Below are 17,238 nucleotides of genomic sequence, written 5' to 3' on the forward strand. Positions count from 1 at the left end.
CATTGTAAACCCCACCACCCAGGTGGCTTGGCCACGCCCCCTACACATGTACAGGCATGTTCCTATTTTCACTGGTGGAATGTTGAATGGCATGGAAGCATCACATTTAGAAGATCCCAGGTTCAGTCCTTGACATCTCTAGTTACAAGATCTCAGGCAGCAGTGCTGGGAAAGAGATAGCAAGGAGCTGCTGCTATTAGAGCAGACAAAGCACGCTGGCCACAAATCTAAGGCTGCTTTATAGTCTAAGTTTATTGTGGGGAGCTATCGCTTCACCTCTAGCATGGCAGATAATAATTGGATCACAGCCACAATAAACGAACAAATCCAATATCCACAGAAAGTCTGGACTTGCTTTGTTTCGGAGCACATTGCAGCTGGTAAGGTTATTGTCCCAGAAGCAAGGCTATAGGAGGTCAGATATGGGACCGGACTGGGAAATGCAAAACCAGACTACAAAGGTTTCCTACAGTCTTGCAAGTGGGAGAGGAAATATCATAGATCAGGAAGCCATATGCTGTGCCAGCTTGAGCACACAGACAAAATAACCCAGTGAAGCAGAGAGATCAAAATCAGTGTTAGCAGAACAAAACCTTCTCTCCTTCTCCCACAAATCTGACAGGCCGGCCAACTCAAACCCCAAACAAGCACCTGCATTTCTTATGTGTTCCTGCCCATAATATTCCTTGTGACTCAAGCCGTCTCAATATGGTGCTATAATAGCATTTATTTAGCTCTCAAAATGCTCACATCACATTCACACACATTCTGTTGAAATCCTTACACAGGACCCTGTAAGATAGGTTAGTATTATGATCCCCTACTGCAAATAGTGGGCTGAGGCTAAGAGAGTGTGGATTGCCGAGGGCAAGCTAGCAAGTTAGTGGCAGAGGCAAGATCAGAATTATTTATTCATCACTAAGTCTTATAGACATAATGGTACAGCAGCAAGAGGCTGGGAAAGGGTTATAGCTTAGTGATAAAGCACATATTTTGCATGCAAAAGGACCCAGGTTCAACCCCTGGCATCTCTACATAAGGCTGGGAAAGATCCCTGAATGAGACCCTGAGCTGCCAGTCAGTGTAGACAATGCTGAGTTAGATGAACCAATGGTCCAACTCAGTATATGGCAGCAGCTTCACATCTATCCAAAACCCTGCTAGCCCATTGTTTCAGCAATGTCAAATTGTACTGAAAGAACGGATGATACGGAAGGATTGATTACACTGTCACCACCTCTCCAGATCATTCTCATTCCTTCATTCAATTTTTATACCACCCTTCCAAAAAATGGCTCAGGGCGGTTAATAATCTCAACTCCTAGCTATTCCTCCCTGTTCTTTGCTTTGCTTCATCCCCCCCCCCACACACACTTCACTTGACGGTGCCTCAGACAACCAACAGCCATAGCTTCCGAGACCCAACTGGCTGGCCAGCCAACCAGACGACAACTGCAGCACCAGTCTGCTGGACCCTGCAGCTTAATCAGGGGTAGCCAACCTGAAGCTCTCCAGCTGTTGTTGGACTACAACTCCCATCAACTGGGGGTGATGAGAGTTGTAGTCCACCAACAGCTGGAGAGCCTCGAGCTGGCCACCCCTGATGTAGTCAAGTGATCACTACATACAGCTTCAGGCAGTGATGGATGCCGTTTCTTTCTTTGCAACCCCCTTTCAATAGCACAGCCCTCTTCCCAGATCTCAGATGTGTGGCAATTGAAAAAGCACTCTAAATGCACTCATAGACATTCTTCTCCGTTACCACTTTCACATACTTCAGGACTGACCCAAATTAAGCTCTGCCCCTATGAACCAGGTGCTAGCATTTCAGGATTACAGGTAGGAAATGAGTCGCACATCCAAAGCCACAGTTTCCCTGCCTGGTCACCCAGAGGAGATGGTTGCTCACTTCAAGTAAACAAGTCTGTCTCCAACCCTGGATTGAACCATACCAACAGCTATAGATCTGGGGCATCATACAGCATTGCCCACCCCCCATTCTTTAAAACACTTTCCAAACACAAATATTCTAAGCCTCATTACACCCTATTATAATCCTGATATTACTAAAAGGAAAGTAGATGACAGACAGCTTATAATAAGTGTCCCATGGGGAAACTGGCATCAGACAGAATTAAGTCTTAGAAGTTCCAATTCCCTGCCCTGTGATCCGATAACAAACGCTTGAAACCACACTGGGTTTCCCAATCACATTCTGACCAGTTTGCAGGCATCCAAGTATGTACTGTTTGGCAATGGATTCTTTGCCTCTGGAAAGCACATGGGTGTGAATCCAAACGGCAACAGCACTCTGCACATCACAACTGTCAAATGAGAATCTGAAGATTAGGGGACATTACGGTGTTAGGTGGCTTGTCGGATGGCACCATAATGCTCCGAAATGCTTAGAGTCAAGATGGGTATGGATTATTTATAATATTAATCCTTTAAGACAAAGGACATCCATTACAGTAATGGACTAGGCAGCTCTCTAGGGCAGCCTCATTCAAGGTGCTCCCACCATACCAGAAGCAGCATGCAAATCTGGACTCCTAGACAGCTTAAATCAGAGTGCATTTTAAAAAACCCTCTAGGACAGGAGCTCCCAATCTTGGTCCCCAGATGTTGTTGGACTACAACTCCCATCATCCCTGGGCACAATGGCCACAACCTAGGCAAGGAGGCTATTTTCCAAAGACTATGGAACACTCTACTGGATGTTGTGCTGGGTAAACAACACTTCTAATGTTCTGAAATGAGACCTTGATTATACATATGCTGCCAAGGTGAATGGTGACTCTGCAACAATCCTTTAAAAGAAGGGCAGTAATTGCTAGTAAGAGAGATCCGGAACCCTGTGATTCAGCCTGCAAAGCCAAAAGCAAGATCTAGAAGTCCACAGAGTGTTTAGATACATGTTTATCCAGATATAGCTATCCAAAGAGTTACACAAGCACCAACCTAGGCGAGGAGAAAAATCCTGAACTGGCCCAGACTATGTGAGTTAGCTCTAGAACTGCAAAGAGAACTGTCGGTTGTGGGTCCATGCTGGGAGGTGGCCATGGCTGACTAGAATAGCCAAGGTTCTCCCACTTAAATTCTGGTGCCTGTGATCTACGAGTAAACTCTTTGGGTAGCTATATTATTATTTCTTGTTTACACAGTCAGACAGGTGTTATTGACTGGTTTGTTTTATCCAGACATCGAGTCCTTCCCAAGGACCTGGGATGCCAGAATTTTGTTATCAATGTTGTTATAGGTATCGCTGCAAAATGTAGACTGTTCCCGGTAAAGTTATTTTTGGTTGTTGGCTGATGGTGATTTCTGTGGCCCCTATGGTGTTGAGGTGCTCTTCAAGGTGTTTTGGAATTGTACCTAGGGCACCAATTACTACTGGGATTATTTTGGTCTTCTGCCACAGCCTTTCAATTTTGACTTGTAGATCTCTGTATTTTATTTTTTCTGTTTCTTTTTCTTCTATTCTGCTGTCACCTGTCACCGACATATTCTGCTGTCACCAACATATTGATATGTCGATTATTTTGACTTATTTATTTGATTTCTATACCGCCCTTCCAAAAATGGCTTAGGGTGGTTTACACAGAGAAATAATAAATAAATAAGTTGCTCCCTGTCCCCAAAGGGCTCACAATCTAAAAGAAACATAAGATAGACACCAGCAACAGTCACTGGAGGTACTGTGCTGGATAAGGCCAGTTACTCTCCCCCTGCTAAATAAAGAAAATCACCATGTTGAAAGGTGCCTCTTTGCCAAGTTAAGCAGTTATATCTGGTTAAGCAGGTATCTACACACACACTGTAGACTTCTAGATCTTGCTTTTGGCTTTGCAGGCTGATTCACAGGGTTCCAGTTCTCTATTACTAGCAATTACTGCTCTTCTTTTAAAGGATTGTTGCATAGTCACCATTCACCTTGGCAGCATATGTATAATCAAGGTCTTATTTCAGCACATTAGAGGTGCTGTTTACCAAGCACAACATCCAGTAGAGTGAAACTGAAAAGTTTCTGAAGACTATGGAACATCCAGTAGAGTGTTCCATAGTCTTCAGAAACTTTCAGTTGGTAGCCCATTGAATTTATCCTCTTTTATAAGGAGAGATTATATATGTATTATAAAGAGAGATTATATATGTATATCTCCTTTGCTGGTCTTTTAAAAAATGTCTTTGTTTAAGTAGCATCACCACATATCTGAAAACCCGTATTTCTAGACTGGCCTTAAGCCAACAAGCTTTCAGAACAACCCCTCTCTCCCAAATGGCTAAGACTTTATTAGAATAGAAACTCTGACCATTAAACCATGAATGAACGAATGAATGAAGAGGAGGCAGGCAGTCACTTCCATGCTACAGCTCTAAGCTTGTTCTACTTTCAGAAGCACTTCACAGGGAAAGTGTGGACCAGAGTATACAATCAACAGAACTAAACCCTAAAGTGTTTCCTGGACTGTAGCCTTTTGGGCTACATGTGAAGAGCTGCATAATTTAACACTCCCCTAGGGAAAAACAAAACAAAAAAGTCTTCCTGCACAAAGAAAGAGTGTGTGTTTGGGAGAAGCCAAGTTTGAACACTTTATGCTAGTTGTCTATGTGCAGGGAGTGTTTGGCATAGGAATTCCTTCAGTTATGTAACCTGGCCTTCTCCACCTGCAGCCTGGAATGGTACTGACCAGGAAATGCCTGGTCAGTTAAATTTTTTAAAAAACAAAAACAAGTGGACTTTTCCACCAAAAAACCCCTAGATGCTACACCGTCTTTAAATTTGTTTTAAACACACACTGGATTAGAGCCACTGGGGAGTAAAAGGTGATACGAGGAGGAGGAGGAGGAGGAGGAGGAGAGGAGGCAGTAACTTTGGAAAGAACTCTTGTGGGAAGTTTTTACACCAGATGAAGCTCATGAGGAGGCGTTCCAGCAGGGCTGTGTGAAAGGAGGCCAGAAGTACTGAGGAAGTGAGGTCATCTGGGAATTTGCTCTGAGAGATAAAGGAACAAGTTAGAAACAGAGCTACAGAGCAGACAGCACAGGAAACAATAGATCTTTAGATAGCCCTTCAAATTTCCTCAAGTGATGCCAAAAATGCAGCTATTAGTACAAGTGGCTTAAAATAAAAAAATAGAAGGAGAGATAGACAGAAAGTGCACATTGTAAAGAGCCTGTCAAAAAATTAAAAATTAAAAATGAACTGAATTAATTCAGGGAGCCTAATTTCTGCATACACCCCCCCCTCCAAAAGATGCTTTGTTGTAATTTGGTGCTCCTCAGAGAGAGCAGCAAGCTCTCAAGCTTTTTAGTCAAGCTAAGGTTTCATGAATGATTGGCTGAGGGCAATCCAACCTCACTGGGCACAAAGCACTAAAGTTCTCCAGTGCTACTGAAATGAACAGGAGCGGCACGTGCTTGCAGAAGCAACTCTGGTGGAGAGATGTTCTCCACCTGACTCTGACAGGCTGTAGAGCACAGTCAGCACCAGAACACTCTCTCCACCAGAGACCGTAAGCCTACAAAACTAGGCATTCACACAGCAGGAGGGTTCACATGACAATTACTAGGGCAGGAGAAGCATCCTACCCTAATTTGGAAGATGCACATGCTCTAATAGTCTGTGACTGTAAAACAAGGTCAGAGGTGGGGATCCTGCTTGTGTCAAGCCCCAGCTGGGTAGGATGAATACACCCTACCCAGATTCTGCCCCAGCTTCAGAATGAGGTAGGAGAAACCCTCCTACCCAGCTTGGGGCTTAGCACACAAGCAGGATCCATACCTCCAACCTTGTTTTATACTCACAATCAGGCACTGAGAGCGTGCGCAGCTCCTGAACCAGGTAGGAGGCATTTCCTACAACAATCACCAGACATCGTTAGCTGTCCCATAACAAATAGTTCTCTGGGTGTCTCACAACAGAGGATTAAAACATACAACAGACACATAAGACATTAAATCATAACAGACAAAAAGAAAATACAACATACAATACAAAACAGCTTCCCTAACCATTGTGTGTAAACCACCCTATAATGATTCCAGATGCTACCCAGAACACTTCCTTCACAGAAACTTCTACCACTCATAGGAACAGAGGAAGCTCCCTTACAGGGAGGGACCACTGGTCCATCTAGCTAAGTATTCAGGGTTTCTTAACCTTGGGGCCCCAGATGTTGTTGGACTACGACTCCCAGAATCCAAAGCCACAAATGCCATGTCTGGGGATTCTGGGAGTTGTAGTCCAACAACATCTGGGGGCCCAAGTTTAAGAAACCCTGGTCTACACTGACTGGCAGCAGCTCTCCAAGGTTTCAGGCAGGACAGGAATCTTTCCCAGCCCTACCTGGAGATGCCAGAGAGTGAACCTGGGACTTTCTTCATGCAAACATGAAGAGAGGAGAACTGGTCTTGTGGTAGCAAGCGTGACTTGTCCCCATAGCTAAGCAGGGTCTGCCCTGGTTGCATCTGAATGGGAGACTTGATGTGTGAGCACTGCAAGATATTCCCCTCAGGGATGAAGCCTGCAACCTTGGAGAAGCCGCTGCCAGTCTGTGAAGACAATACTGAGCTAGATAGACCAACGGTCTGACTCAGTATATGGCAGTTTCCTATGTTCCTAAGAGTAATGTAATGGAATATATTAATTTTAGGGAAAAGAGAGCTGGTCTTGTGGTAGCAAGCATGACTTGTTCCCTTAGCTAAGCAGGGTCTGCCCTGGTTGCATTTGAATGAGAGACTAGAAGTGTGAGCACTGTAAGATATTCCCCTTGGGGGATGGAGCTTCTCTGGAAAGAGCAGAAGGTTCCAAGTTCCCTCCCTGGCTTCTCCATATAGAGCTGAGAGAGATTCCTGCCTGCAACCTTGGAGAAGCTGCTGCTAGTCTGTGAAGACAATACTGAGCTAGATAGAGCAATGGTCTGACTCAGTATATGGCAGCTTCCTATGTGTGTGTTTGTTTGTTTTTAAGGAGAGGAGAGCTGGTCTTGTGGTAGCAAGCATGACTTGTCCCCATAGCTAAGCAGGGTCTGCCCTGGTTGCATCTGAATGGGAGACTTGATGTGTGAGCACTGCAAGATATTCCCCTCAGAGGATGAAGCTGCTCTGGGAAGAGCAGAAGGTTCCAAGTTCCCTCCCTGGCAACTCCAACTTAGGGCTGAGAGAGATTCCTGCCTGCAACCTTGGAGAAGCTGCTGCCAGTCTGTGAAGACAATACTGAGCTAGATAGACCAATGGTCTGACTCAGTATATGGCAGTTTCTTATGTTCCTAAACATGCAGATGGTATTCCACTGAGCTATGGCCCCATGCTCTAAAAGGAATACTATATCTTGCAACATTCACATGTAGTCACTCATCCAAATGCAAACTAGGGCAGACCCTGCTTAGTAAAGAGGATCATTCATACTCGCTACTACAAGATCAGCTCTCCCTCCTAAAGTCATATTAGATGAATTTAAAACTAAGTGAGTAAAAGACAGGGTTGCACAGCTTCTGCCCTCCAGAGGTTCTTGGACTAGAACTCCCAACATCTCCAGCCACAGTGGCCAATAGTCAAGGATTATGGGAGTTGTAGTCCTATATCTGCAGAAGAGCCAAAGTTGTTCAGCCTTGGTGAAAGACAAGACAGCAGAGCAGCATATTGCTTTCCAATAAATAAGGATGGAAAACTTCTGACTGAGTCTGCTATGTAGGAAGCTGCTAAATATCTACCTGTTGACACAGTCAAATCTTTAGGGTGCTTCCAGCAGTGACACTAGCACCTAGCTAGAAATGGGGGTGGGGTGGGGGAGTGTTTCTCCAAGGAGAAGATTCTAATTTGAACTGTTATTTGAAGCTTCCATTGCTATTTTGCCATAGTGGTTACTATGCCACCCACAGAAATCCTGCTACTCCATCTGGATGGGAATCAATCCTCACAGCAATTGGGACAGTCCTCATACAGACTGTGGGTGTCTAGTGTGGTGATAAACTAGATTGACAGAAATATTGGCATTAAGATGTGTCTAGGACCTTCTGACAATCCAAACTATTGATTCTGCCTCCCTAAAGATGGGACTGTAACAACTAGATCTAGAATGGCAGATGTTCATCATACTAGTAATTTCCTTCTTTAACCAAGGAAATTACTGCCTCCCTTTCTGCACCTTTTCCATATCCCCAGAATGATGCATCCTTGCCAGCTGAAGTCCTTCCAATGGTGCATACCCCACCCCCACCACATGGAAGACGCAAGGAACAGCAAGAATTAGGGCATGTGATTCACTGTTTTAAAAGGGAACCTCTAGGTAATTTAAGAGTCATCACTTCAAGGAGGGGAATTCCAGACTTCTTAGATGAGCAAGTCACAAGTGACTTTCCGATGGTAAATTGAATTTCAGTTATTTCCAGATCAGAAATAAATTTCATTGGATTTTCAGCAGATGTACCTAATGGTACTTGCCTAGGGAGCAAGAGGTTGCTGATTCGAATCCCTGCCGGTATGTTTCCCAAACTATGGGAAACACCTGTATCAGGCAGCAGTGATAAAGGAAGATGCTGAAAGGCATCATCTCATACTGTGCAGGAGATGGCAATGGTAAACCCCTCCTGCATTCTACCAAAGAAAACCACATGACTCGGTGGTTGCCAGAAGTTGACACCAACTCGGTGGCACAACTTTACCTTTTACCACTGGGCAAATGGTTTGCAGTTTACTGTAGGATTTTTGATAACCAAGCTTGTAATTCAAGAACAATTGTCAAGAGTGCTCAGAATGAGAGTTATGAAAATTAAGATGAGACGGAGAGGGAACAGGAAGTACAACTTTGTACTCCTGTTCCCTATGCTTCACCATGTCCAAAGATGAACTTCCGCAGCAATGAGATGCACATGTTCCTGATATGGACAGCTTGCCCATTTCTAGGGAGATAGGGAAATTCTCCTTTGGACATGGAGCAGGAAGCACACGACAAGTACTCTTGCTTTCTATGCCCCAACCCTTTTTAAGACCATCAGCTTAGATTAGGCTCTTAGCTTGTAGAGGTCAATATAAGATTGGCAAAGAACTGCAGACTTCTACATAACAGTCAATATGTCTACAGAATCCTTAAAGGCAGAAATGTTGAATCATTTCCCTGGTAATATTTCTTATCACATACCAATCCGTCCTCACTTCCCCCTTCTCTTTCAAAAGAAGAACTGATCTCTGGTTCACTGATAAAAGGCCAAACAGCAATATGTTCTGATTACAGTAGAGCAATTTCGAATAGTTATCAAGCCAACACAGGAACATGTATTTATTTTGCACATTTTTATACTACTCCATACACAAATCTCTGGGCAGTTTACAATTTTAACACATAAACAATTAAAAGCATTCAATCAAAACAATTTAAAATATAGATATCCATCACTTTAAAATCTAAAACTTATTAACTAAAAGTCTGATTAAACAGGCATATTTTCAGAAGTTTCTTAAAAACAGCCAGAGATGAGGAGGCTCTAATTTTGTTTGGGAACACAGTCTAATGTCCTAGAGCAACCCTAGAAGTTTAGGGTCACCATCAAAGCAGGCAGTGGCAACTTCAACCAGACCTCCCCAGATGATCTTAATAGACAACAGGGTTCAAGGCAGCAGCACTCTCTTAAATACTTTTAAAGGCTATAAAGCCTTTCGGGGCTTTATAAGTAATAATGAGCACTTTGAAGTTTGCCCAGAAACCTACTGGCAACCAATGTAGTTCTTCTAGAACAGGAGTAAGATGGTCTCTTTGGGTTACTCCCGAGACCAACCTGGCTGCTGCATTCTGCACCAACTGCAGTTTCCAGTCTATGTACACAGGCAGCCTAATGTAGAGCACATTGCAGTAGTCCAGCCTGGATGTTATCAGCATACTCACCACTGTTTTAAGAATCTCTAGAAAGGGACGTAGCTAGCATATCAGTTGAAGCTGATAGAAAGCAATCCTGGGCTCTGCCTCAGCCTGAGATACCAGGGAGAAGCTTGGGTCCAGAAGTACTCCCAAACTACATATATGCATACAAACATATCAAGCTAACATAGAAAGCTGCCTTATACAGAATCAGACCATTAGTCCATCTAGCTCAGTACTGTCTAACTAGCTAGTAGAGACTCTCCAAAGTCTCAGGCAGGAGTCTTCCCAGCCCTACCTGGAGATGCCAGGGAGTGAACCTGGGACCTTCTACAAGCAAAGCAGATGCTCTACTACTTCACGACCCTTCCTCTAGTTCTTCTCCTTAAAACCATGTGCAGAACTGGAGGAGTATGATCTCAGAAGTTGCGGACTAGGTCTCTCCAGAAGACTTTGGAAAGGGGGAAATGCGTCTAATCAAGAGAATCCATTCATTGCAAAACTTGCTTTAGATAAGTTCTTGTAGAATGGCAGAAGTAGAAGGAATTACATTTTTCTTAAGATCAGGAACACAGGAAGCTGCCATATACTGAGTCAGACCATTGGTCCATCTAGCTCAGTATTGTCTTCACAGACTAGCAGCGGCTTCTCCAAGGTTGCAGGCAGGAATCTCTCTCAGTCCTGGAGATGCCAGGGAGGGAACTTGAAACCTTCTGCTCTTCCCAGAGTGGCTACATCCCCTGAGGGGACTATCTTGCAGTGCTCACACATCAAGTCTCCCATTCATATGCAACCAGGGCAGACCCTGCTTAGCTAAGAGGACAAGTCATGCTGGCTACCACAAGACCAGCTCTCCTCGATCTGAGAGGACAGCAGTAGGTTTATCTCCCATGCTGTGGTCAGGTTCTCTCCTCCAAACATGTGGTTTAGAGGTGACCAGTGCTTAGATTCAGATGCTGCTCCACCCACAGATGTATTCATATGGACCTGCCTCCAGAGATACCATGGTCTAAAGGTAAAGTGGTGGACTAATTCTGGAGCCCTTGAAACCAGGCTGAGAATTTGGGATTCCCTCCCAAGCTTGAATATTTGAAGCTGCCTTCTGCTGTGTCAGGCCATTGGTCCATCTGGCTCAGTATTATCTACACTAACTGGCAGCAGCTCTCCAAGATTTCAGGCAGGAGTCTTTCCCAGCCGTACCTGGAGATGCCGGAGATTGCACCTGGGATATTCTGAATGCAACCAGGTGCTCTGCTACGGAGCCACAACCCTATCCAGCTCACTCAAGCAGAGTGCCCTGTACACACAATTTGAAGATAAGTGTCACCAGCCAGGGAGTTGTATAGTCAACACAATGACACTTCTCCCACACCCACACCCACCCCCCCCCCAGATAATAACTTTGAAACAGCTAGCTTAGTTTAAAGCCAGCAGGAACACTGACCCCTCCCTGCCTAGTTAGAACTGGAAGAGATGCTTCATGAGTAATTGTCATTTGCTTTTCAAAGTATCTGAGAAAACCAGCAGAGTAGCTGGCCAATGTTGCTGCAGAATCACTCATCCTTTAAGGGGTTTATTTTAGCCTATGCCTTTTTAGCAATTAGCACAGAAAACCTACACAGTTCACATATGCATGTTCACAGACAAGGACTTCCATATGTAATCCAACCCTCACTGAGCAGATACAATGGAGTTTTCCTGGCAATCAACTGAAACATAACACTTATCAGCAAAGCTAATTCACCAAGAGAACTGGTCTTGTGGTAGCAAGCATGAATTGTCCCCTTTGCCAAGCAGGATCCAGCCTGGTTTGCATTTGATTGAGAAACTACATGTGAGAGCACTGTAAGATATTTCCCTTAGGGGATGGGGCCACTGCATGCTTGCATGCAGAAGGTTCCAAGTTCCCTCCCTCGCCTCTCCAAGATAGGGCTGAGAGAGACTCCTGCCTGCAAGCTTGGAGAAGCTGCTGCCAGTCTGTGTAGGCAATACTGAGCTAGATGGACCAATGGTCTGGCTTGGAATAAGGCAGCTTCCTATGTTCCTACACATTCGAGCCAGACGATGGAGAGGAGAGCTGGTCTTGTGGTAGCAAACATGACTTGTCCCCTTAGCTAAGCTGGGTCTGCCCTGGTTGCATCTGAATGGGAGACTTGATGTGTGAGCACTGCAAGATATTCCCCTCAGGGGATGAAGCCGCTCTGGGAAGAGCAGAAGGTTTCAAGTTCCGTCCTTGGCTTCTCCAAGATAGGTCTAAGAGAGATGCCTGCCTGAAATCTTGGAGAAGCCACTGCCAGTCTGTGTAGACAATACTGAGCTAGATAGGCCAATCGTCTGACTCAGTATATGGCAGCTTCCTATGTTCCTATTGACTAATGGAATGATGAGGCATTGTGAAGTGTATGTGAGTCACTCTTTACTTTTTGGTGTTTGGTACTTTCATTCTTATTGCAGCGAGGTAGCTGTCCTAGCCTGCTGCAGCAAACACAGGGAAAAAAACATTCCTATGAGAAGACATCACAATTTATTGTGATGGGTGGTATACAAAGGGCAGGACTTAAGCTTATGCCACAATAAATTTGTTACTTTTCAGATGCCACAAATCTCTTTGTAATCTTCCTGCTGTCATTTAAAAGACTAGTCTAATCCACATGTTAGGAAAAATATTTGTTGGGTGAAGCCATTAGGACAGGGTTTCTTAACCCTGGGCCCCCAGACATGACCTTTGTGGCAGAGGATGATGGGAGTTGTAGTCCAGCAACATCTGGGGGCCCAAGGTTAAGAAACCATGCATTAGGACTTTTCATCAGTGAGTTCAGAACAAGCAAAGGAAAGTACCGTATTTCTTCACATAATGCAAAATTGACTTGAGGAATTCACTACCACAACTAGTGTTGATGGTCATTAGCTCAGATGGCTTTACAAAAGGATTAGACAAACTCATTAAGGATAGACTGAGCAAGGAGGCCCCTTTCAAATGGCAATTTTCTTATATTTAGCAGAGGGAAATCAACTGTCCCTATCCAACCCCAGCACAGCAACCCTCCAGCAGCTGTTGCTGGCCTCTACTTAGTGTTTCTTTTTAGACCGTGAGCAGTGTCTCCTCTAAGGCATGCCCGTGTGCACGCACTCACACGTTTTTTGATGTCTGCTCAGTTAATTTTAGAACCCGCTCTGGTTTAATCAGGAAGGTCCCACTCTGAATGCACATGCACACACACACTGCCTTGATACTGCCACCCAGAACGAAACTCATTCTGCACACAGATGGAAAAAAATAGAGTGAATACTGACAGTGAGGCCTTTTCGGACAAGAAACTACCACTTTATTTGGTTTTATGTGTAAACCACTTTGAAAACTTTGTGTGATATATAATTATTTGTAGTAACAACAACAAAAGCCACCTACTGGAACAGTGGGGAAGTAGCTTGCCTAGGGAGCAAGAGGCTGCCGGTTCAAATCCCTGCTGGTATATTTTCCAGACTATGGGAAACACCTATATCGGGCAGCAGCGATATAGGAAGATGCTGAAAGGCATCATCTCATACTGTGCAGGAGACGTCAATGGTAAACCCATCTTGTATTCCACCAAAGACAACCACATGGCTCTGTGGTTGCCAGGAGTTGACAGTGACTCAATGGCACAACTTTAACAACCACAACCACAAGCTAGTAGCTACATAGAACCTCCATACTCCATAATAATAAACCACCAAATACCAATGCTGGAAACAGCCAACTGAGAGAGGCTATTGCCTTCATGTTTTGCTTGTAAGCTTCTCCAAAGCATCCAACTGGCTACCGATGGGGAGAGAATGTTAGATTAACTCAAGGCTGCAGAACTTCAACTTTCCCCCCGGATTACAACTCCCATCATCCCAGCCACATCAGCCAATAAGGGAGCTGCAGTCCAAAAAGTCCAATGTAGTCCAATGGGAGTTGCAGGAAGACTGAAGTTGTGCAGCCCTGGGCTAGCTGGATCAAACCAGAGATCCACCAAGGAAATCCTTAAGACATGCTTCCTGTTTAACACCACAAACCTAGGAACACATAGGAACATAGGAAACTGCCATATACTGAGTCAGACCATTGGTCCATCTAGCTTAGTATTGTCTTCACAGACTGGCAGCAGCTTCTCCAAGGTTGCAGGCAGGAATCTCTCTCAGCCCTATCTTGGAGAAGCCAGGGAGAGAACTTGAAACCTTCTGCTCTTCCCGGAGCGGCTTCATCCCCTGAAGGGAATATCTTGCAGTGCTCACACATCAAGTCTCCCATTCAGATGCAACCAGGGCAGACCCTACTTAGCTATGGGGACAAGTCATGCTTGCTACGACAAGACCAGCTCTCCTCTCCTCACGTAGCAGGTATGTGCACATAACCTCAGAAAATATATTACTGCTAATTATTGCATATAGGCTTATATTTATGTAGCATATTTCATTTATTCAGAAGTAGTTCACATACATTATCTCAGTAATTGCTTCCCCAACCCAGCATGGTAGGTCCGTATTTCCCACACGATGCAGCCAAAGCTGAAAGTGACATACCTAAGGCTACCTAGCAAGTTCTGTGGCAGAGCTGAAGCTGTTCACAGCTCACACTCTCACTGGGCATTTCCTCACCAGTCTCTGAGAAGCTTGCCTTTGAGAGAGTAGAAGACATCTTTCAGTAGAATGAACAGTAAGTTTTTCAGTAGACTGAGTATTACAGAATAAAAGACCCAGGTTTGAACACCCCAAGGACTTCCATGAGGCAAAGTGAGACGGCCTGTCTCAGATGGTAAATTATTAGGGCACCAGTGAGGCAGCAAAATGCCTTTCTACTCCCACCATTTAGAACAAAAAGAGGGGGGAAGGGAGTACATGGGGCATTGTGACTTTTTTTGTATGGGGTGGTATATAAATGTACTAAATAAATAAATAGTGCCCTGCCTCAGACGCACAGAGGACTTGAGCCCACTGTCCCAAGGGACCAGATACTCCAGACAGAAGCACTTCAAGCCTCCAATGACAAGATATATTGGAATAGAGAAGGTGGTCTCCAGTTGACGGGAAAGGGCCAGGTTGCTCTTTCGCTGGGAGGCACTAAGGAGTTAACTAGGCTCCCACCGCGAATGCTCGCAATTTTTTTCAGGACGGCACACACAAGCACCGCGTTGGCCCTCTTCCCCGGTCTTCAGGTCGGACTGCCCAACCGCTAATGCCTTAACGATGACAGAAATCACCCCTACCCGACAGCGAAGTGGGATCTATTACATCCTCAGGCTTCGACACAAAGCAGCAGAAGTTACAGGCTGTGATAGCCCCATTTATTACTTAATTAAGTAGCTTCCCAATTTTCCACTAGATTAAATCCTACCAGCAGTTTAAGGCGTGACCAGGTTAGAGAGAGAGAGAGAAGCAGGAGAGTAGGCGTGCTCCTAGACGATATTAGGGCAACACAAAGATACACACCTTCCCCCCCAGCCTGACCTCCGAAGTCCCACTGAAAATGAATATTTTAGCAAATTGTAAGGAGGAGATGGATTGGAAAAGCCACCGAAGCAGACATTATTAATATTTCATATTTTGGCCTAGATACAGCTACCAGATTGCCCTCCTCCCCCTTCTGCCCTTGTTTGCTTTCCCAAGCGATTTGATTAAAAATACATCACAGAGCCGCCTTCAATCATACAGTGAGCCAGACGCGAAACCATAACAAAAGAAAGTCAATCGGAAAGAAGTCGCGCGTCAGGATCTGGCTCTTGCGCGCTCCCGCTTTCTTCACTACCGGGGCTCATCCTTGCCACACAAACGGCGCCCAGCCCAAAACAAAGCCTCTTACCGAGCAGATTTTGTTTTTTAAAACGCGCCCTTTATCAACAATACCTTTATCTGCCTGACCCAAAGACACCCCTCGGGACGCAGCCAATCTGTGCCACTCGTAGGAAATTTCGCATCCAGTCTCTCTCATCCCACCGCCCTTTCCCCAAGAACAGGATATTAACAAAGCACTCTTGGTCAGTTGCGGCGAAGGATTAGTCAATATCACATACGGCCAGGCAGGCGGAGACACCCGGAATATTAACGAGGCGAACATCCCTCCCCCACCCCCTTGCACGCACAAGTAGCCGGCAATGCTTACCTTTGCCTTCCTCCTAAAGGCAAGGAATCCAACGCAGCCAGAAGGAGGCGGCTTCCTTTCTCAGCCCTCTCGCGGCTCGTCTGCCTGCCTCCCCTCCCAAGCACGGGAAGGGAACCGATCAGATCTTCAGCGACTCTCAGTGGAGCCAAGCAGTAAAATAAAATAAATAATAATGACTCCGCGCCTCAGATTGAAAGAAAAGGGAAACAAACGCGAAATAGAAAGAGAGAAGCTCAAGAGCGGGCCAGCCGGCTCATTTTGGCGCCTCTCTGGCCCGGAACGTGGGAAAGGGGCGACGCGGCGGGAGGGAAGGCGAGAGACCGGGACGCTGGCTCTGTGTGGAGGATCGGGCCCCTGAACGAGCCAGTGTGTGTCTGCGTGCCAGTTCCTATCTCCTTCCAGACAGGGCGAGGGGGGCTGACTTCGCCCCGTCTCCTCCTGCTTATGCTGCCCCAGCCCTTCTCGGTGTGAAGGCAAGAGATCAGCAAATGGCTGGGGAGACTGATTGCAACTTGGAGCAGTTTCGAGAAGTGATGTCAGCAGCAGAGGTCCACGCCCGGCTGCGGCTCAGGGGCAGCGTCTCCTCTCCCCAAAGTGATTTCTAAGGCGCCTCCCGGCTGTTGGGGGTATCCCGTGGGGTGGGGTCTCTCTCTCTCTCTCTCTCTCCTCCCGTCACCGCGGCATCAGGCGCTCGCGTCGCCCCGCTTTGCTTCCTCCTCCTGGCTCGGTGCCTTGTTTTATTTCAAGGCTCCGTCTCCCCGCCCCATTCCAAAAAAGGAATATGGCAGCACAACCGGAAGCCGCTTTTAAGACAGGGGGGAACCCCTTCTTCCTTAACCACCCCGTCCTCCTCCTCCATCATCATCACACCCCGCTTGGTTTGTTTATAAAGAAGGATTTCCAAAAGGAAAGGGGCTGCAGGCGCCCAGCCTGCCGAGGGAGTGGAGCAACTCGAGCAGATGGTGGCGTCCTTGTGAGCGAAGCCGCGACGTCCGCCGCAAGCAGGGAATTGACGTCGGGTATTTTGTCTGCCGGGAGCAGCCCGGCGACCAGCGCATGGTGGCCCCGGGCGAGTGGCGGCTGCATGGCTTGGGAGAGGATGGGCTTTAAGGGAGGACACTGGCTGGCCGCCGGGGTTGGAGCAGGAGTACGCAGATCCAGCTTTCCGTGGGGCAGGTGTGGGGAGCTTTCACGCTTTTCTAATGCGAGGCATGTGTGCATTGGGAATTGCAGCCGGAATCAATCCAGTGCATATTTA

The 17,238-nt window shown here is 46.0% G+C and overlaps 1 protein-coding gene across 6 annotated transcripts in view; it reads right to left on the reverse strand.

Annotated features, from left to right (window-relative positions):
- The window catches only part of SRC (SRC proto-oncogene, non-receptor tyrosine kinase), a 134,225-nt gene extending 117,329 nt beyond the window's left edge, over positions 1-16,896 (reverse strand). Inside the window, exons 1-2 of one of the 6 annotated variants that reach the window (XM_053247351.1) lie at positions 15,725-15,908; positions 14,405-14,498 (exon numbers count right to left, since the gene is read on the reverse strand). The gene's annotated coding sequence lies outside the window, so the exon portion shown is untranslated. Of the gene's footprint in view, positions 1-14,404; positions 14,499-15,724; positions 15,909-15,980 lie in introns of those variants that run through there. The other 5 variants (XM_053247350.1, XM_053247353.1, XM_053247355.1 and 2 more) reach the window with 5 other exon arrangements.
- Between the last annotated feature and the right edge of the window lie 342 nt (positions 16,897-17,238).

This window comes from Hemicordylus capensis, chromosome 4 (assembly GCF_027244095.1).
Source record: "Hemicordylus capensis ecotype Gifberg chromosome 4, rHemCap1.1.pri, whole genome shotgun sequence".
In the NCBI taxonomy this organism is placed as follows: domain Eukaryota; kingdom Metazoa; phylum Chordata; class Lepidosauria; order Squamata; family Cordylidae; genus Hemicordylus; species Hemicordylus capensis.